Raw genomic sequence first — 21,292 nt, forward strand, 5'->3', positions numbered from 1 at the left:
AAAAATTCTGGGCTAAATAATTATTTTTGAGGAAAGAAAACGTATTTATTATTTTCACGGCTCTGCATTATAAACTTCTATGAAGCACTTGGGGGTTCAAAGTGCTCACCACACATCTAGATAAGTTCCTTTCGGGGTCTAGTTTCCAAAATGGGGTCACTTGTGGGGGGTTTCTACTGTTAAGCCACATCAGGGGCTCTGCAAACGCAACGTGACGCCCACAGAGCATTCCATCAAAGTCTGCATTTCAAAACGTCACTACTTCACTTCCGAGCCCCGGCATGTGCCCAAACAGTGATTTACCCCCACATATGGGGTATCATCGTACTCAGGAGAAACTGGACAACAACTTTTGGGGTCAAATTTCTCCTGTTACCCTTGGGAAAATAAAAAATTGCAGGCTAAAAGATCATTTTTGAGAAAATAATTTTTTTTTTTTTTTCATGGCTCTGCGTTATAAACTTCTGTGAAGCACTTGGGGGTTCAAAGTCCTCACCACACATCTAGATTAGTTCCTTTGGGGGTCTAGTTTCCAAAATGGTGTCATTTCTGGGGGATCTCCAATGTTTAGGCACACAGGGGCTCTCCAAACGTGACATGGTGTCCGCTAATGATTGGAGCTAATTTTCCATTTAAAAAGCCAAATGGCGTGCCATCCCTTCCGAGCCCTGCCGTGCGCCCAAACAGTGGTTTACCCCCACATATTGGGTATCTGCGTACTCAGGACAAACAGGACAACAATATTTGGGGTCCAATTTCTCCTATTATCCTTGGCAAAATAGGAAATTCCAGGCTAAAAAAATCATTTTTGAGGAAAGAAAAATTATTTTTTATTTTCATGGCTCTGCGTTATAAACTTCTGTGAAGCACCTGGGGGTTTAAAGTGCTCAATATGCATCTAGATAAGTTCCTTGGGGGGTCTAGTTTCCAAAATGGGGTCACTTGTGGGGGAGCTCCAATGTTTAGGCACACAGGGGCTCTCCAAACGCGACATGGTGTCCGCTAACAATTGGAGCTAATTTTCCATTCAAAAAGTCAAATGGCGCGCCTTCCCTTCCGAGCCCTGCCGAGTGCCCAAACAGTGGTTTACCCCCACATATGAGGTATTGACGTACTCGGGAGAAATCGCCCAACAAATTTTATGATCCATTGTACCCTACTGCCCATGTGAAAATGAAAAAATTGAGGCGAAAAGAATTTTTTTGTGAAAAAAAAGTACTTTTTCATTTTTACAGATCAATTTGTGAAGCACCTGAGGGTTTAAAGTGCTCACTAGGCATCTAAATAAGTTCCTTGGGGGGTCTAGTTTCCAAAATGGGGTCACTTGTGGGGGAGCGCCAATGTTTAGGCACACAGGAGCTCTCCAAACGCGACATGGTGTCCGCTAACGATGGAAATAATTTTTCATTCAAAAAGTCAAATGGCGCTCCTTCCCTTCCGAGCCTTACCATGTGCCCAAACAGTGGTTTACCCCCACATGTGAGGTATTGGTGTACTCAGGAGAAATTGCCCAACACATTTTAGGATCCATTTTATCCTGTTGCCCATGTGAAAATGAAAAAATTGAGGCTAAAAGAATTTTTTTGTGAAAAAAAAGTACTTTTTCATATTTACGGATTAATTTGTGAAGCACCTGGGGGTTCAAAGTGCTCACTATGCATCTAGATAAGTTCCTTGGGGCGTCTAGTTTCCAAAATGGGGTCACTTGTGGGGGAGCTCCAATTTTTAGGCACACGGGGGCTCTCCAAACGTGACATGGTGTCCGCTAAAGAGTGGAGCCAATTTTTGATTCAAAAAGTCAAATGGCGCTCCTTCCCTTCCAAGCCCTGCCGTGCGCCCAAACAGTGGTTTACCCCCACATATGAGGTATCAGCGTACTCAGGACAAATTGGACAACAACTTTCGTGGTTCAGTTTCTCCTTTTACCATTGGGAAAATAAAAAAATTGTTGCTAAAAGATAATTTTTGTGACTAAAAAGTTAAATGTTCATTTTTTCCTTCCATGTTGCTTCTGCTGCTGTGAAGCACCTGAAGGGTTAATAAACTTCTTGAATGTGGTTTTGAGTACCTTGAGGGGTGCAGTTTTTAGAATGGTGTCACTTTTGGGTATTTTCAGCCATATAGACCCCTCAAACTGACTTCAAATGTGAGGTGGTCCCTAAAAAAATGGTTTTGTAAATTTCGTTGTAAAAATGAGAAATCGCTGGTCAAATTTTAACCCTTATAACTTCCTAACAAAAAAAAATTTTGTTTCCAAAATTGTGCTGATGTAAAGTAAACATGTGGGAAATGTTATTTATTAACTATTTTGTGTCACATATCTCTCTGGTTTAACAGAATAAAAATTCAAAATGTGAAAATTGCGAAATTTTCAAAATTTTCGCCAAATTTCCGTTTTTATCACAAATAAACGCAGAATTTATTGACCTAAATTTACCACTAACATGAAGCCCAATATGTCACGAAAAAACAATCTCAGAACCGCTAGGATCCGTTGAAGCGTTCCTGAGTTATTACCTCATAAAGGGACACTGGTCAGAATTGCAAAAAACGGCAAGGTCTTTAAGGTCAAAATAGGCTGGGTCATGAAGGGGTTAAGGGGCATTGATGCTACACCCTTGGCTAAAAATAAGCCACAGTTTTGGATACAGGTGACCATGCGCATGGCGCCAGCCCACCAGGAAGATTGTCGATTTCTGGTGTTGCATAATTTGCATGATGCTGTCGTGCCGGGTTTCCCGTGGTTGCAGGTACATAATCCTGTTTTGGATTGGAAGTCCATGTCTGTGACTAGTTGGGGTTGTCAGGGGGGGGGTTCATAATGATGTTCCTCTGATGTCAATCGCCCCTTCTCCCTCTTCTGAAATTCCGGAGTTTTTGTCTGATTTTCAGGATGTATTCGATGAGCCTAAGTCCAGTTTCCTTCCACCGCATAGGGACTGCGATTGTGCTATTGATTTGATTCCAGGCTGTAAGTTTCCTAAGGGTCGAGTTTTCAACCTTTCTGTACCTGAACATACCGCCATGCGGAGTTATATTAAGGAGTCTTTGGAGAAGGGGCATATTCTTCCATCTTCTTCACCATTGGGAGCGGGGTTCTTTTTTGTTGCTAAAAAAGATGGTTCTTTGAGACCCTGTATTGATTATCGCCTCTTAAATAAGATCACGGTCAAGTTTCAATACCCCTTGCCTTTGCTTTCTGATTTGTTTGCTAGGATTAAGGGAGCTAGTTGGTTTACTAAGATTGACCTTCGGGGGCCTTATAATCTTGTTCGTATAAAGCAGGGTGATGAATGGAAAACTGCGTTTAACACGCCCGAAGGCCATTTTGAATACCTTGTGATGCCATTCGGACTCTCTAATGCTCCATCTGTTTTTCAGTCCTTCATGCATGATATCTTCCGGAGTTATCTTGATAAATTCTAGATCATATATTTGGACGATATTTTGATTTTTTCCGATGATTGGGAGTCTCATGTGCAGCAGGTCAGGATGGTATTTCAGATCCTTCGTGACAATGCCTTATGTGTGAAAGGGTCTAAGTGTCTTTTTGGGGTGCAGAAGGTTTCCTTTTTGGGCTTTATTTTTTCTCCCTCATCTATAGAGATGGATCCGGTTAAGGTTCAGGCCATTCATGATTGGATTCAGCCCACATCCGTGAAGAGCCTTCAGAAATTTTTGGGTTTCGCTAATTTTTATCGCCGTTTCATTGCTAATTTTTCCAGCGTGGTTAAACCCTTGACTGATTTGACTAAGAAGGGCGCTGATGTGGCGAATTGGCCCTCTGCGGCTGTCTCTGCCTTTCAAGAACTTAAACCTCGTTTTTCTTCTGCTCCAGTGTTGCGCCAGCCGGATGTTTCTCTTCCGTTTCAGGTTGAGGTTGACGCTTCTGAGATTGGGGCAGGGGCCGTTTTGTCTCAGAGGGATCCTGTTGGTTCCTTGATGAAACCGTGTGCCTTCTTTTCCCGTAAATTTTCGCCTGCGGAACGCAATTATGATGTCGGCAATCGGGAGTTGTTGGCTATGAAGTGGGCGTTTGAGGAGTGGCGACATTGGCTTGAGAGAGCTAAGCACCGTATTGTGGTCTTGACCGACCATAAGAATTTGATTTACCTCTAGTCTGCCAAACGGTTGAATCCTAGACAGGCTCGATGGTCCTTGTTTTTTTCTCGTTTTGATTTTGTGGTCTTGTACCTTCCTGGTACTAAGAATGTTAAGGCTGATGCCCTCTCTAGGAGTTTTTTGCCTGATTCTTCTGAGGTCTTGGAACCAATCGGTATTTTCAAGGAAGGGGTGGTCCTTTCTGCCATTTCTCCTGATTTACGACGAGTTCTTCAGAAATTTCAGGCTGACAAACCTGACCGTTGTCCTGTGGGGCAACTGTTTGTTCCTGACAGATGGACTATTAGAGTGATTTCTGATGTTCACTGTTCTGTGTAGGCTGGTCATCCTGGTATTTTTGGTACCAGAGACTTGGTTGGTAGGTCCTTTTGGTGGCCTTCTTTGTCGCGTGATGTGCGGTCTTTTGTGCAGTCCTGTGGGACTTGTGCGCGGGCCAAGCCTTGTTGCTCCCGTGCTAGTGGGTTGCTTTTGCCTTTGCCGGTCCCTGAAAGGCCCTGGATGCATATTTCTATGGATTTTATTTCCGATCTTCCTGTTTCCCAAAGGATGTCGGTTATCTGGGTTGTTTGTGACCGATTCTCTAAGATGGTTCATTTGGTGCCTTTGCCTAAATTGCCTTCTTCTTCTGATTTGGTTCCATTGTTTTTTCAGCATGTGGTCCGTTTGCATGGTATTCCGGAGAATATTGTGTCCGACAGAGGTTCCCAGTTTGTTTCTAGGTTTTGGCGGGCCTTTTGTGCCAAGCTGGGCATTGATTTGCCTTTTTCTTCTGCATTTCATCCTCAGACAAATGGCCAGACTGAGCGAACTAATCAGACCTTGGAGACCTATTTGAGATGCTTTGTGTCTGCTGATCAGGATGATTGGGTGGCTTTTTTGCCATTGGCCGAGTTTGCCCTTAATAATCGGGCTAGTTCGGCTACTTTGGTTTCGCCTTTTTTTTGTAATTTTGGTTTTCATCCTCGTTTTTCTTCTGGGCAGGTTGAGCCTTCTGACCTTCCTGGTGTGGATTCTGTGGTCGACAGGTTGCAGCAGATTTGGGCTCATGTGGTGGACAATTTGGTACTGTCTCAGGAGGAGGCTGAACGTTTTGCTAACCGTCGTCGGTGTGTTGGTTCCCGGCTTCGGGTTGGGGATCTGGTTTGGTTATCTTCCCGTCATGTTCCTATGAAGGTTTCTTCCCCTAAGTTTAAGCCTCGATTTATTGGTCCTTATAGGATTTCTGAGATTATTAATCCGGTGTCCTTTCGCCTGGCGCTTCCGGCCTCTTTTGCTATTCATAATGTCTTCCATAGATCTTTGTTGCGGAAATATGTGGAGCCCGTTGTTCCCTCTGTTGATCCTCCGGCCCCTGTGTTGGTCGATGGGGAGTTGGAATATGTTGTTGAGAAGATTTTGGATTCTCGTTTTTCGAGGCGGAAGCTTCAGTACCTTGTCAAATGGAAGGGTTATGGCCAGGAGGATAATTCTTGGGTTTCTGCCTCTGATGTCCATGCCGCTGATTTGGTTTGTACCTTTCATCGGGCTCATCCTGATCGGCCTGGGGGCTCTGGTGAGGGTTCGGTGACCCCTCCTCAAGGGGGGGTACTGTTGTGAATTCTGTTGTCAGGCTCCCTCCTGTGGTCATGAATGGTACTTCGGCTGGTTCTGTCCATGGGCTTCCTCTGGTAGTTGTGAGTGGGGCTGCGCCTTCTGAGGTTCCTTCTACAGGTGATGAGGTTAATTCGTTAACTGGCTGCTCTATTTAACTCCACCTAGATCATTGCTCCATGCCACCTATCAATGTTCCAGTATTGGTCTAGTTCGCTCCTGGATCGTTCTTGTGACCTGTCTTCCCAGCAGAAGCTAAGTTTCAGCTTGTATTTCTTGGGTTTGCTATTTTTCTGTCCAGCTTGCTATTTTATTACAACAGGGATTGCAGCAAACCTTTTACGAGGAGGTCGCACTATCCATTCACTCTTTGGGATACCAGTTCCAGTCAACAAAATCTCTATTTCCAGAATAAAACAAGACATATTTGCAGGAAGACTGTTAAAAAATGCACATGTTTTCATACTTGACGAGTGCACCATGGCACCCAAATACGCTTTGAGCTTAATTGACAGACTTCTGCGTGAAGTAATGACTAGGGTTGAGCGACTTTTACTTTTTTAGGGTCGAACCAGGTTTCGCGAAACCCGACTATCTCTAAAGTCGAGTCGAGTGAAATCGGCCGATTATGGCATTAAGTCGGGGATCGACCGAAACACGAAACCCAATGCAAAGTCAATGGGAATTTTTTTTTTTATTTCTCTCTCTCTCCCCTAAGACCTATGTCATCACTCTGCCCACGCTCCTTCATTGGCTGAAAAAATAGCGCCAAGCGCATCATACGAAACGCGACTTTGGCGCGAAAGTCGCGTACCGCATGGCCGACCCAACACAAGGGTCGGATCGGGTTTCATGAAACCCGACTTTGCCAAAAGTCGGCGACTTTTGAAAATGAACGACCCGTTTCGCTCAACCCTAGTAATGACTACAAATGTTGCTGAAAAAAATAAAATTCCGTTTGGAGGTAAAGTTTTTGTCATTGGTGGAGATTTTAGGCAATGCCTTCCAGTCATACCAAATGGAACAAGAACAGATGTTATCGAGTCCAGCTTAAAAATGGCTGACCTTTGGAAACAGTTCAATAAACTCCAATTAATTAACAATATGCGATCTTCGGACCCAGAGTATAGCAACTGGCTTCTTAAACTTGGCAACGGTGAACTTAGCAACCAATACAACCTTGGAGAAGATATTATTGAAATACCAGAAGACATGTTGTGCACTGACTGCATCGTAACTGATGTTTTTGGACAATGCATTGAAATTGATGTGAACGACCAAAGCAGTGTTGAGAGGGCCTCTTCTCATGCAATTCTCTGTCCCAAGAATGATGCCGTGGCTCTGCTAAATTCCCGTGTGATGGATAGAATGCCTGGTGAGTATAAGTTGTATAAAAGTGATGATTCAGTGGATGTAGACAATGAAGATGAACGAGAGCATTATCCAGTTGAATTTTTAAATAGTCTTACGCCATCAGGAATGCCATCCCACAGACTTCAACTGAAAGTTGGAACAATCATAATGTTGCTGCGGAATCTAAATACGAAAAATGGTCTATGTAATGGAACTCGCCTTATTGTTACTGGACTCCATTCTCACGTCATTCAAGCAAGAGTGATCACTGGATCAGCAAAAGGAGATGAAGTGTTTATTCCACGCATTGATTTATGTCCTTCAGACACGGGTCTTCCATTTAGGCTTCGGCGTCGACAGTTTCCAATAACATAGTAACATAGTAACATAGTTAGTAAGGCCGAAAAAAGACATTTGTCCATCCAGTTCAGCCTATATTCCATCATAATAAATACCCAGATCTACGTCCTTCTACAGAACCTAATAATTGTATGATACAATATTGTTCTGCTCCAGGAAGACATCCAGGCCTCTCTTGAACCCCTCGACTGAGTTCGCCATCACCACCTCCTCAGGCAAGCAATTCCAGATTCTCACTGCCCTAACAGTAAAGAATCCTCTTCTGTGTTGGTGGAAAAACCTTCTCTCCTCCAGACGCAAAGAATGCCCCCTTGTGCCCGTCACCTTCCTTGGTATAAACAGATCCTCAGCGAGATATTTGTATTGTCCCCTTATATACTTATACATGGTTATTAGATCGCCCCTCAGTCGTCTTTTTTCTAGACTAAATAATCCTAATTTTGCTAATCTATCTGGGTATTGTAGTTCTCCCATCCCCTTTATTAATTTTGTTGCCCTCCTTTGTACTCTCTCTAGTTCCATTATATCCTTCCTGAGCACCGGTGCCCAAAACTGGACACAGTACTCCATGTGCGGTCTAACTAGGGATTTGTACAGAGGCAGTATAATGCTCTCATCATGTGTATCCAGACCTCTTTTAATGCACCCCATGATCCTGTTTGCCTTGGCAGCTGCTGCCTGGCACTGGCTGCTCCAGGTAAGTTTATCATTAACTAGGATCCCCAAGTCCTTCTCCCTGTCAGATTTACCCAGTGGTTTCCCGTTCAGTGTGTAATGGTGATATTGATTCCTTCTTCCCATGTGTATAACCTTACATTTATCATTGTTAAACCTCATCTGCCACCTTTCAGCCCAAGTTTCCAACTTATCCAGATCCATCTGTAGCAGAATACTATCTTCTCTTGTATTAACTGCTTTACATAGTTTTGTATCATCTGCAAATATCGATATTTTACTGTGTAAACCTTCTACCAGATCATTAATGAATATGTTGAAGAGAACAGGTCCCAATACTGACCCCTGCGGTACCCCACTGGTCACAGCGACCCAGTTAGAGACTATACCATTTATAACCACCCTCTGCTTTCTATCACTAAGCCAGTTACTAACCCATTTACACACATTTTCCCCCAGACCAAGCATTCTCATTTTGTGTACCAACCTCTTGTGCGGCACGGTATCAAACGCTTTGGAAAAATCGAGATATACCACGTCCAATGACTCACCGTGGTCCAGCCTATAGCTTACCTCTTCATAAAAACTGATTAGATTGGTTTGACAGGAGCGATTTCTCATAAACCCATGCTGATATGGAGTTAAACAGTTATTCTCATTGAGATAATCCAGAATAACATCCCTCAGAAACCCTTCAAATATTTTACCAACAATAGAGGTTAGACTTACTGGCCTATAATTTCCAGGTTCACTTTTAGAGCCCTTTTTGAATATTGGCACCACATTTGCTATGCGCCAGTCCTGCGGAACAGACCCTGTCGCTATAGAGTCCCTAAAAATAAGAAATAATGGTTTATCTATTACATTACTTAGTTCTCTTAGTACTCGTGGGTGTATGCCATCCGGACCCGGAGATTTATCTATTTTAATCTTATTTAGCCGGTTTCGCACCTCTTCTTGGGTTAGATTGGTGACCCTTAATATAGGGTTTTCATTGTTTCTTGGGATTTCACCTAGCATTTCATTTTCCACCGTGAATACCGTGGAGAAGAAGGTGTTTAATATGTTAGCTTTTTCCTCGTCATCTACAACCATTCTTTCCTCACTATTTTTTAAGGGGCCTACATTTTCAGTTTTTATTCTTTTACTATTGATATAGTTGAAGAACAGTTTGGGATTAGTTTTACTCTCCTTAGCAATGTGCTTCTCTGTTTCCTTTTTGGCAGCTTTAATTAGTTTTTTAGATAAAGTATTTTTCTCCCTATAGTTTTTTAGAGCTTCAATGGTGCCATCCTGCTTTAGTAGTGCAAATGCTTTCTTTTTACTGTTAATTGCCTGTCTTACTTCTTTGTTTAGCCACATTGGGTTTTTCCTATTTCTAGTCCTTTTATTCCCACAAGGTATAAACCGCTTACACTGCCTATTTAGGATGTTCTTAAACATTTCCCATTTATTATCTGTATTCTCATTTCTGAGGATATTGTCCCAGTCTACCAGATTAAGGGCATCTCTAAGCTGGTCAAACTTTGCCTTCCTAAAGTTCAATGTTTTTGTGACTCCCTGACAAGTCCCCCTAGTGAAAGACAGGTGAAACTGCACAATATTGTGGTCGCTATTTCCTAAATGCCCAACCACCTGCAGATTTGTTATTCTGTCAGGTCTATTAGATAGTATTAGGTCTAAAAGTGCTGCTCCTCTGGTTGGATTCTGCACCAATTGTGAAAGATAATTTTTCTTGGTTATTAGCAGAAACCTGTTGCCTTTATGGGTTTCACAGGTTTCTGTTTCCCAGTTAATATCCGGGTAGTTAAAGTCCCCCATAACCAGGACCTCATTATGGGTTGCAGCTTCATCTATCTGCTTTAGAAGTAGACTTTCCATGCTTTCTGTTATATTTGGGGGTTTGTAACAGACCCCAATGAGAATTTTGTTACCATTTTTCCCTCCATGAATTTCAACCCATATGGACTCGACATCCTCATTCCCTTCGCTAATATCCTCCCTTAAAGTGGACTTTAGACAAGACTTTACATAGAGACAAACCCCTCCTCCTCTCCGATTTTTACGATCCTTTCTAAACAGACTGTAACCCTGTAAGTTAACTGCCCAGTCATAGCTTTCATCTAACCATGTCTCGGTTATTCCCACTATGTCAAAGTTACCTGTAGATATTTCTGCTTCTAGTTCTTCCATCTTGTTTGTCAGGCTTCTGGCGTTTGCGAGCATGCAGTTTAGAGGATTTTGTTTTGTTCCAATCTCCTCACTGTGGATTGTTTTAGAAATGTTCTTACCTCCCTTCTGAATATGTTTTCCTGGGTCGTCTTTGTTCGAGTCTAATGTTTTTCTTCCCGTCCCCTCTTCTTCTAGTTTAACGCCCTCCTGATGAGTGTAGCGAGTCTTCTGGCGAATGTGTGTTTCCCAGGTTTGTTGAGGTGTAGTCCGTCTCTGGCGAGGAGTCCATCATACCAGTAATTCACACCGTGGTCCAGGAATCCAAATCCTTGTTGTCTGCACCATCGTCTTAGCCAGTTGTTTGCATCAAGGATCCTGTTCCATCTCCTGGTGCCATGCCCGTCTACTGGAAGGATAGAAGAAAAAACTACCTGTGCATCCAGTTCCTTTACTTTCTTCCCCAACTCTTCAAAGTCCTTGCAGATTGTCGGTAGGTCCTTCCTTGCCGTGTCATTGGTGCCAACATGTATCAGAAGAAATGGGTGGACGTCCTTGGAGCTGAAGAGCTTTGGTATCCTATCGGTCACATCCTTGATCATCGCACCTGGAAGGCAGCATACTTCTCTTGCAGTTATGTCCGGTCTGCAGATGGCTGCTTCTGTGCCTCTCAGTAGTGAGTCTCCCACCACCACCACTCTTCGTTGCTTCTTGGCTGTACTTTTTGCTGTCACTTGTTGCTGTGTGCCCTTTTCTTTTTTGCTTGCTGGTATTGCTTCATTCTTAGGTGTGCCATCTTCATCCTCTACAAAGATTTGATATCGGTTCTTCAGTTGTGTGGTTGGTGATTTCTCCATGGTCTTCTTGCTTCTTTTGGTCACATGCTTCCACTCATCTGCTTTTGGAGGTTCTCTGACACTTTTTTCACCTTCTGTGACCAGTAGAGATGCTTCTGTTCTGTCTAGAAAGTCTTCATTCTCTTTGATGAGTTTCAAAGTTGCTATTCTTTCTTCCAGACCCCGCACCTTTTCTTCTAAAAGGGCCACTAGTCTACACTTCTGACAGGTGAAATTGGATTCTTCTTCTGGTCGATCTGTGAACATGTAGCACATGCTGCAGCTCACCATGTAGGTTGTCACATCTGCCATGTTGCTCCTAGATCCTGCTGACTTGCTGTGTGTTTTCCTTCTTGTGTAATCTACTCAGCCAAGCTCTCTTGCAATAATGTCCTACAGGCAAAAATTCGCGCGCGGTTTGGTGATGCTTTCGAAGCAGCTGGTCCCGGCTGTACCCAACGATCTTCTAGCTTAGGGAGACTTCGCTTCTCCCAGAAGGCACCTGGAATATGCAAATTAGCCTCCTGAAGCTTGAATCCCTGGTTTGGTGATGCTTTCGAAGCAGCTGGTCCCGGCTGTACCCAACGATCTTCTAGCTTAGGGAGACTTCGCTTCTCCCAGAAGGCACCTGGAATATGCAAATTAGCCTCCTGAAGCTTGAATCCCTGGTTTGGTGATGCTTTCGAAGCAGCTGGTCCCGGCTGTACCCAACGATCTTCTAGCTTAGGGAGACTTCGCTTCTCCCAGAAGGCACCTGGAATATGCAAATTAGCCTCCTGAAGCTTGAATCCCTGGTTTGGTGATGCTTTCGAAGCAGCTGGTCCCGGCTGTACCCAACGATCTTCTAGCTTAGGGAGACTTCGCTTCTCCCAGAAGGCACCTGGAATATGCAAATTAGCCTCCTGAAGCTTGAATCCCTGGTTTGGTGATGCTTTCGAAGCAGCTGGTCCCGGCTGTACCCAACGATCTTCTAGCTTAGGGAGACTTCGCTTCTCCCAGAAGGCACCTGGAATATGCAAATTAGCCTCCTGAAGCTTGAATCCCTGGTTTGGTGATGCTTTCGAAGCAGCTGGTCCCGGCTGTACCCAACGATCTTCTAGCTTAGGGAGACTTCGCTTCTCCCAGAAGGCACCTGGAATATGCAAATTAGCCTCCTGAAGCTTGAATCCCTGGTTTGGTGATGCTTTCGAAGCAGCTGGTCCCGGCTGTACCCAACGATCTTCTAGCTTAGGGAGACTTCGCTTCTCCCAGAAGGCACCTGGAATATGCAAATTAGCCTCCTGAAGCTTGAATCCCTGGTTTGGTGATGCTTTCGAAGCAGCTGGTCCCGGCTGTACCCAACGATCTTCTAGCTTAGGGAGACTTCGCTTCTCCCAGAAGGCACCTGGAATATGCAAATTAGCCTCCTGAAGCTTGAATCCCTGGTTTGGTGATGCTTTCGAAGCAGCTGGTCCCGGCTGTACCCAACGATCTTCTAGCTTAGGGAGACTTCGCTTCTCCCAGAAGGCACCTGGAATATGCAAATTAGCCTCCTGAAGCTTGAATCCCTGGTTTGGTGATGCTTTCGAAGCAGCTGGTCCCGGCTGTACCCAACGATCTTCTAGCTTAGGGAGACTTCGCTTCTCCCAGAAGGCACCTGGAATATGCAAATTAGCCTCCTGAAGCTTGAATCCCTGGTTTGGTGATGCTTTCGAAGCAGCTGGTCCCGGCTGTACCCAACGATCTTCTAGCTTAGGGAGACTTCGCTTCTCCCAGAAGGCACCTGGAATATGCAAATTAGCCTCCTGAAGCTTGAATCCCTGGTTTGGTGATGCTTTCGAAGCAGCTGGTCCCGGCTGTACCCAACGATCTTCTAGCTTAGGGAGACTTCGCTTCTCCCAGAAGGCACCTGGAATATGCAAATTAGCCTCCTGAAGCTTGAATCCCTGGTTTGGTGATGCTTTCGAAGCAGCTGGTCCCGGCTGTACCCAACGATCTTCTAGCTTAGGGAGACTTCGCTTCTCCCAGAAGGCACCTGGAATATGCAAATTAGCCTCCTGAAGCTTGAATCCCTGGTTTGGTGATGCTTTCGAAGCAGCTGGTCCCGGCTGTACCCAACGATCTTCTAGCTTAGGGAGACTTCGCTTCTCCCAGAAGGCACCTGGAATATGCAAATTAGCCTCCTGAAGCTTGAATCCCTGGTTTGGTGATGCTTTCGAAGCAGCTGGTCCCGGCTGTACCCAACGATCTTCTAGCTTAGGGAGACTTCGCTTCTCCCAGAAGGCACCTGGAATATGCAAATTAGCCTCCTGAAGCTTGAATCCCTGGTTTGGTGATGCTTTCGAAGCAGCTGGTCCCGGCTGTACCCAACGATCTTCTAGCTTAGGGAGACTTCGCTTCTCCCAGAAGGCACCTGGAATATGCAAATTAGCCTCCTGAAGCTTGAATCCCTGGTTTGGTGATGCTTTCGAAGCAGCTGGTCCCGGCTGTACCCAACGATCTTCTAGCTTAGGGAGACTTCGCTTCTCCCAGAAGGCACCTGGAATATGCAAATTAGCCTCCTGAAGCTTGAATCCCTGGTTTGGTGATGCTTTCGAAGCAGCTGGTCCCGGCTGTACCCAACGATCTTCTAGCTTAGGGAGACTTCGCTTCTCCCAGAAGGCACCTGGAATATGCAAATTAGCCTCCTGAAGCTTGAATCCCTGGTTTGGTGATGCTTTCGAAGCAGCTGGTCCCGGCTGTACCCAACGATCTTCTAGCTTAGGGAGACTTCGCTTCTCCCAGAAGGCACCTGGAATATGCAAATTAGCCTCCTGAAGCTTGAATCCCTGGTTTGGTGATGCTTTCGAAGCAGCTGGTCCCGGCTGTACCCAACGATCTTCTAGCTTAGGGAGACTTCGCTTCTCCCAGAAGGCACCTGGAATATGCAAATTAGCCTCCTGAAGCTTGAATCCCTGGTTTGGTGATGCTTTCGAAGCAGCTGGTCCCGGCTGTACCCAACGATCTTCTAGCTTAGGGAGACTTCGCTTCTCCCAGAAGGCACCTGGAATATGCAAATTAGCCTCCTGAAGCTTGAATCCCTGGTTTGGTGATGCTTTCGAAGCAGCTGGTCCCGGCTGTACCCAACGATCTTCTAGCTTAGGGAGACTTCGCTTCTCCCAGAAGGCACCTGGAATATGCAAATTAGCCTCCTGAAGCTTGAATCCCAGCTTTTGCCATGACAATAAACAAGTCACAAGGTCAAACTCTACACCATGTTGGCATATATCTACCGCAGCCCGTTTTTGGTCATGGACAACTCTACGTTGCATTTTCAAGAGTTAAAATGAGATCCAACGTCAAGGTGCAAGTTCTTCCTACCCCTTTACAAGGAAAGTTGCTTATAGGTAGTCAAAAGGTATTCACAAGAAATGTGGTGTACAAAAATATTTTGGCTTGATATTGTTAATAAATGTATTATAGTGTCAATGTCCTTCTTTTGTCCGATGATTTATTTAAATTCAGTTACAGTTCATGTAATGTGGTTTATACATTTTGATGATCTGTTTCATAATTTCATTCAATTGTGTTAAGTTCTATGACGTAGATGTCATAATGGTTGCCATGTTGACAATGTCATAAAGGTTGCCTCAACCAATCAGTGACGGGCACAGTCTGCCGCGAATTCTGTAATCATCATTGTCCATATACTACAGGGACATGCATATTCTAGAATACCCGATGCGTTAGAATCGGGCCACAATCTAGTCTATATATATAATTGTCTAAGGGTTTTTCCGTCTGTCTGTCTTTCTGCCTGTCTGTCCTGGAAATCCCGCGTCTCTGATTGGTCGAGGCCGCCAGGCCTCGACCAATCAGCAACGGGCACAGCGACAATGATGTCATAAAGGACGTAGAAATCCCACGTTTTTGATTCAGCGACAGGCACAGTATCGACGTAGATGTCATAATGGTTGCCATGGCGACAATGATGTCATAAAGGTTGCCTTGACCAATCAGCGACGGGCACAGTCTGCCGCGAATTCGCCTCGACCAATCAGCGACGGGCACAGTATCGACGTAGATGTCATAATGGTTGCCATGGCGACGATGATGTAATAAAGGTTGCCTCGACCAATCAGCAACGGGCACAGTCTGCCGCGAATTCTGGAATCATCATTGTCCATATACTACGGGGACATGCATATTCTAGAATACCCGATGCGTTAGAATCGGGCCACAATCTAGTACAAAATATACATGCTATATATGGCACTGTTATATATGATGTATACACTAGTTATACAATGGTGTTCAAAAGTCATGCATAGGCGTGAAGAAAACTATATGTTTCATACTTCTGCATCTCTACAGTGAAACTCGTGGAACATATATGTTTTTGTAATCCCTCATTGTATGCTATACTCATTTTTGAATGTCCCAAGTGTATAAATTGTTATGGTATGCACATTTTTAATATTTTTTTTTTTTACAGCATAACCATACCTACACCAGTACAGTGTGTAGAATGGTGAACAGGTTTCTAAGTTCATTAACTTCCAATGCAAGTTCACACAGACTTAAATTTTACTTTTTAAGATTTATAATTTTTTATTTAATTCAGAGTGTTGAGCAGAAGGCAGCATTTTCTTATTAAGGATGTCTATGTATTTTTTTTTTGCATTAACCATACCCTCCACAATATGAAGACTTCCAACACCATTGGCTGCCATACAGCCCCAGACCATTACTTTCATCGGATGTTTCACAGAGAAGCTCAAACACTCTGGCTTGTACTCTTCATGTGGGAACCTTCTCAGATAAGACTTGCCATTAGGGTTGAGTGACCTTTACTTTTATAGGATCGGGTCGGGTTTCACGAAACCCGACTTTTTCAAAAGTCGGGTCCAGTGAAATCGGCCGATCCTATAAAAAAGTCGGGGTCGGCCGAAACTCGAAACCCAATGCAGTGCATTGGGTTTCCAATGGTTCCCAGGGTCTGAAGGAGCGGAAACTCTCCTTCAGGCCCTGCGATCCATATTTAAGTGTAAAATAAAGAATTAAAATAAAAAATATCGCAATACTTACCCTCTGACGCGCCCTGGTACTAACCGGAACCTTCCTTCCTTCGAATCAGCGCTTCCAGGACCTGGCGGTGACGTCGCGGTGACGTCGCGGCTTGTGATTGGTCGCGCGGCCGCCCATGTGACCGCTCGCGCGACCAATCACAAGCCGCGACGTCACCGCGACGTCACCGAAGGTCCTGGAAGGGCTGATTCTTAGGAAGGAAGGCTGCCGGAAAGAAGCAGGGCCCGTCCGAGGGTGAGTATATACCTAATAGGAATATACTCACCCTCGGACGCGCCCTGCTTCTTTCCGGCAGCCTTCCTTCCTTCGAATCAGCCCTTCCAGGACCTTCGGTGACGTCGCGGTGACGTCGCGGCTTGTGATTGGTCGCGCGAGCGGTCACATGGGCGGCCGCGCGACCAATCACAAGCCGCGACGTCATCGCGACGTCACCGCCAGGTCCTGGAAGCGCTGATTCGAAGGAAGGAAGGTTCTGGTTAGTACCAGGGCGCGTCAGAGGGTAAGTATTGCGATATTTTTTATTTTAATTCTTTATTTTACATTAAATATGGATTCCGATACCGATTTCCGATATTGCAAACATATCGGGAATCGGGATCGGAATTCCGATACCACATTCAGAAGATCGCCGACTTCATGGCCGACCCCACACAGGGGTCGGGTCGGGTTTCATGAAACCCGACTTTGCCAAAAGTCGGCGACTTCTGAAAGTGGCCGACCCGTTTCGCTCAACCCTACTTGCCATCATTTCCTTAAATGCAAAGGGTGCTTTCATCACTAAATATCACTTTTTCCCACTCCTCCTTCCTCCATTTTAAATATTTCAATGCCCACAGTTTTCGCCTTTGTCTTTGTATGGCTGTCATCAATGGCTTCTTTCGGGCCTTGCACCTAGGGTTGAGGGACTTTTACTTTTTTAGGATCGAGTCGGGTTTCGCGAAACCTGACTATCTCAAAAGACGAGTCGAGTGAAATCTGCCGATTATCGCGAAAAGTCGGGGATCGACCGAAACACGAAACCCAATGCAAGTCAATGGGGAAGCATAGTCGGCAGTGAGTGGAGGCCAGGAAAACACCTACAGTGCCCATTTTAATGGCAAAAACATCCATTCTTGTTACTGAAGCTTGTCAATCTTAATTTACCTTATAATAATAGTTAGGCATTGGAAATTGGGGGTCATTTGGCTAAAGTTGTGGGGGTATGGCTGGTTCAAGTATTTAGTGGGCCCAGGAAACGTGGACCACATCGCGGCAGTGGAGCAGGGAGAGGTAAGTATTTCAACTTTGCAAGTGCTGTGATCCTGAGCAAGCAGGGGGGGCCCACTCGTTCGCATTGGCACTGGCACAGGGCCCCTCAAAGTACGGCGGTGTGTTTGCACAGCGGGGGCGCCTCTCCCCGGCAGCGACACTTTTGCGTACTATGAGTGGCCCTGTGCCAGTGACGTCGCCAACGAGTATTCCCCCTACCTGATGAAGGAACCTGCACTTTCATCTGCACCTTCCTCTTTGTCCCCGTGTAAGGTGGTATAGTATGCGGGAAGGGGAACCTGACTTTCAGCAGGGTCAGATTCTGGCTGTGTAGCGTGCAAGAGGAATGTAGTGGTCTGGGTCAATGTACCAGCAGACTCATCTATCACTGGCTGGGCAATGGGCAGGATGAGGAGGAAACACAGATATAGGCCCAAATAATAAAGTGGGCTAAATGCATTTCAAAATTGGTAACAGGACTAACCAGGCGGCATTGCTTTGTTCAGTGGAGGACAACTGTAATGAGAGGCTGACACAGTGAGTAGGCCCAAATCAGTAAGTAGGCTAAATGCAGTTCAAAATTGGTAACAGTAGTAAACAGGTGGCACTGCTTTGTTCAGTGGAGGAGGACAGCAAGGAGCGGCAGACACAGTTAGTAGGCCCCAACCAAAATAGTAGGCCAAATGCAGTGTAATATTAAAACTACTTAATGAGAGCCTGAAGATCGAAGCTCAGGAAAGGAAACCAGGAGAACACCTTGGAGCGGCATACACCGTTAGTAGGCCCCAACCAAACTAGTAGGCCAAATGCAGTGTAATCTAAAAACTACTTAATGAAAGCCTGAAGATCGAAGCTCAGGAAAGGAAACCAGGAGAACACCTTGGAGCGGCAGACACCGTTAGTAGGCCCCAACCAAACTAGTAGGCCAAATGCAGTCTAATCTAAAAACTACTTTATGAAAGCCTGAAGATGGAAGCTCAGGAAAGGAAACCAGGAGAACACCTTGGAGTGGCAGACACCGTTAGTAGGCCCCAACCAAACTAGTAGGCCAAATGCAGTGTAATCTAAAAACTACTTAATGAAAACCTGAAGATCGAAGCTCAGGAAAGGAGACCAGGAGAAAACCTTGGAGCGGCAGACAGTTAGTAGGCCCCAACCCAACTAGTAGGCCAAATGCAGTGTAATCTAAAAACTACTTAATGAAAGCCTGAAGATCGAAGCTCGGGTAAGGAAACCAGGAGAAAACCTTGGAGCGGCAGACACCGTTAGTAGGCCCCAACCAAACTAGTAGGCCAAATGCAGTTTTCAAATTCCGAAAACCTGACAATTGAAGCTCCGCTTTTTTAAGAGGAGGACAGCTGTATTGAGTGGCGCAGACAGACACAGGTAGTAGGCCTTAAACCAAAAAGTTGGCTCAAAGCAGTTTAAAAAAGGTTCCAGGGGTACACAGGCAGCATTGGTGTGGCCAGCAGAGGACAATTGGAAGGAGTGTCTGACACAGTTAGTAAGCCAAAATAATAAATTGAGGTTAATGTCTGGCAAAAAAAAAAATTAACAAAAAAACAGGTGGCATACCTAGGTTCAGAGGTGGGCTCCTCTGCTGACTTGCAGACAGTGGTATTTGGCGCAAAGTATTAGCTGGTGTAAATGTAGGACAGGGCCCCTGAAAATTTTTACTTGCATCATATATGTCAACAAATTGGTTTTGGCAGTGCCATTGAAGGATTTAACCGCATAGACTAAACAGTGGTGGAGCAGTGAGAGATAATTTTGCAAATGGTAGAGCACTGTTTGAGGGGGGGGAACACTCTCTCGTGGCCGGCGGTACTGGCCCAGGGCCCCTCATGTTACAACGGTGTGTCAGACGTTGGGTGCGCACCACCACCGCCAGAGACACTTCATTGTACAATGAGGGACCCTGTGCCAGTGCCGTCGCCCAAAAGTGGGCACACCCACCTCTTCAGACAAACGGCACTCTCACGGGTGCTTGCGCCAAGTGGTGACCACGGCCCCGTGGGGGGAGTCAGCCCATTTAGGGAGGTGTAAAAATGTCGTATGCTCGACATATAGCAGCTGCAAATGGAGAAATTGGAACAGTCAGTAAGACCAGTCCAAACGCAAGACCTTTTTACAGGAAAGCTAGGTGTCAGCAAGGAAAGGTGGGGCAAAATAATTAGAAATCCATGATTGGTTCATTTTAATGAAGGTTAGATCATCAACATTTTGGGTAGCCAGAGGACTCCTTTTTTCAGTCAGTATTGAACCAGCAGCACTGAAGACTCTTTCTGATAGCACACTATCTACTGGGCAAGCAAGCTCCTGCAATGCATATTCTGCCAATTCAGGCCAGGTGTCTATTTTGGATGCCCAGTAATCAAATGGGAATGACGGGTGAGGGAGAACATCGATAAGGGAGGAAAAATAGTTAGTAACCATATTGGACAAATGTTGTCTCCTGTCACTTTGAATTGATGCTGCAGTACCTGTCCTGTCTGCGGTCATTGCGAAATCACTCCATAGCCTGGTCAGAAAACCCCTCTGTCCAACGCCACTTCTGATTTGTGCACCTCTAACACCTCTGCCATGTTGCCCCCTACAGCTCGTGTGAGAACCATCACCACCTCCCTGTGCTGGGAATGCCTGAATCAAATGGTCTACAAGAGTTGCTTGTTTGGTTGCCAATATTTGCTCAAGGTTCTCATGTGGCATGATATTTTGCAATTTCCCTTTATAGCGTGGATCCAGTAGGCAGGCCAACCAGTAATAGTCATCGGTCATCATTTTGATAATGCGGGGGTCCCTTTTTAGGATATGCAAGGCATAATCCGCCATGTGGGCCAATGTTCCAGGTGTCAATTTACTGCTTGTGCTGGGTTGAGGAGCACTTTCTGGCAAATCAACATCACTTGTCTCCCTCAAAAACCCTGAACCTGACCTTGCAACACCACCAGTTTCTATTGCCCCCTGAGAAGCTTCCTCATCCAAAAAATATTCATCCCCATCATCCTCCTCGTCCTCCTCCTCACCCACCACCTCGTCCAGTAGAGTTCCCTGACCAGACAATGGCTGACTGTCATCAAGGCTTCCATCGTCCTCGGCTGCAGATGCCTGCTCCTTTATGTACGTCAAACTTTGCATCAGCAGACACATTAGGGGGATGCTCATGCTTATGATGGCGTCGTCTGCACTAACCAGGCATGTGCATTCCTCAAAACATTGAAGGACTTGACACAGATCTTGTAGCTTCGACCACTGCACACCTGACAACTCCATGTCTGCCATCCAACTGCCTGCCCGTGTATGTGTATCCTCCCACAAATACATAACAGCACGCCTCTGTTCGCACAGCCTCTGAAGCATGTGCAGTGTGGAGTTCCACCTTGTTGCAACATTGATTATTAGGCGGTGCCGGGGAAGCTTCAAAGATCGCTGATGGTTCTGCATACGGCTGGAGTGTACGGGCGAACGGCGGATGTGCGAGCAAAGTCTGCGCACCTTCAGGAGCCGGTCGGGTAACCCCGGATAACTTTTCAGGAAGCACTGCACCACCAGGTTCAAGGTGTGAGCCAGGCAAGGAATGTGTTTCAGTTGTGAAAGGGCTATGGCAGCCATAAAATTCCTTCCGTTATCACTGACTACCTTGCCTGCCTCAAAATGTACACTGCCCAGCCATGACTGAGTTTCTTGCTGCAAGAAGTCGGACAGAACTTCCGCGGTGTGTCTGTTGTCGCCCAAACACTTCATTTCCAACACAGCCTGCTGATGCTTGCCACTAGCTTTTCCATAATGGGACACCTCGTGTGCAACAGTGGCAGCTGCGGATGGAGTGGTCGTGCGACTGCGGTCTGTGGACAAGCTCTCGCTTCTGCTGGAGGACGATGAGGAGGAGGAGG

This window comes from Ranitomeya imitator, chromosome 1, assembly GCF_032444005.1.
Source record: "Ranitomeya imitator isolate aRanImi1 chromosome 1, aRanImi1.pri, whole genome shotgun sequence".
NCBI lineage: Eukaryota > Metazoa > Chordata > Amphibia > Anura > Dendrobatidae > Ranitomeya > Ranitomeya imitator.